Source organism: Chrysochloris asiatica, unplaced genomic scaffold (genome assembly GCF_000296735.1).
Source record: "Chrysochloris asiatica unplaced genomic scaffold, ChrAsi1.0 scaffold00001, whole genome shotgun sequence".
Taxonomy (NCBI): Eukaryota; Metazoa; Chordata; class Mammalia; order Afrosoricida; family Chrysochloridae; genus Chrysochloris; species Chrysochloris asiatica.
Window position 1 is genome coordinate 3,250,912 of NW_006408519.1, and position 1,171 is coordinate 3,252,082.

Sequence of the window (1,171 nt, forward strand, 5' to 3'; positions counted from 1 at the left end):
AATATTGAAAGTGCCATGGGCTGCCAAAAGAACCAATAGATCCATTTTGGAAGAAGTGCAGCCAGAGTGCTCCTTGGAGACCAAGATGGCCAAACTTTATCTCTCATACTTCAGACATATTGTCCGGAGGGACCAGGCACTGAAGAAGGATGTCATGTTTGGTAAGGTGGAGGGTCAGAGAAAAAGAGGAAGACCCCAACGAGATGGATTGGCCAAGTGGCAGCATCGATGGACTTAAGTGTGGCAACAGTAGTGAGGTTGGCCCAGGATCAGGCAGTGTTTCGTTCTGTTGTGCATAAGGTCGCTAGTAGTCATGGGATATCAAAGAGATTATCCAATGATTTCCGCATTCTGTAGGGTTACCTCTCTTTGGAATGGGCACAAAAACAGATCTCTTCCAATCGGTAGGCCAGATAGTTGTCTTCCAAATTTCTTGACAGAGATGAGTGAGTGTCTCCTGTGCCACCTCACTTTCTTGAAATATTTCAATTTTTATACCACTAATTCCTGGTGCCTTGTTCTTTGCCAATTCCTTCAATATACCTTGGACTTCCTCCTTCAGTATCATAGGCTCTAGATCATATGCTACTTCTTGAAACAGCTGGACACTAACCATTTCCTTTTGGTACAGTGACTCTGTGTATTCCTTTCATCTTCTATTGATGCTTTCTGCATCATTCAATAGTTTTCCCAGAGAATCTTTCAATAACGAAAGTTGAGGCTTGAATTTTTTCTTCAGTTCCCCCAGCTAAAGAAATGCTGAGCATGTTCTTCCTTTTTGGTTTTCTGATTCCAGATCTTTGCACATTTTGTTGTAATATTTGACTTTACCTTCTCGAGCTGATCTTTGAAATTTTATGCTCAGCTCTTGGACCTCCTCATTTCTTCCATTTGCTCTAGCATCTCTACGCTGGAAAGCAAGTTTCAGTGTCTCTTCTGACATCCATTTTGACCTTTTCCTTCTTTCTTGTCTTCATAGTGACTTTTGCTTTCTTCATGTATGATGCTCTTGATGTCATCCCACAACTCTTCTGGTCTTCGGTCTTTAGTGTTTAATGTATCAAATCTGTTTTTCAGATGATCTCTAAATTCAGGTGGGATATATTCAAGGTCATATTTTGGCTCTCATGGGCTTGTTTTCATTTTCTTCAGCTTCAGTTTGAATTTGCAT

The 1,171-nt window shown here is 40.9% G+C and overlaps 1 protein-coding gene across 1 annotated transcript in view; it reads left to right on the top strand.

Annotated features, from left to right (window-relative positions):
• CTHRC1 (collagen triple helix repeat containing 1) overlaps positions 1-1,171 on the top strand; it is a 24,495-nt gene that overhangs the window by 369 nt on the left and 22,955 nt on the right. The gene's annotated exons all lie outside the window — the stretch shown is intronic.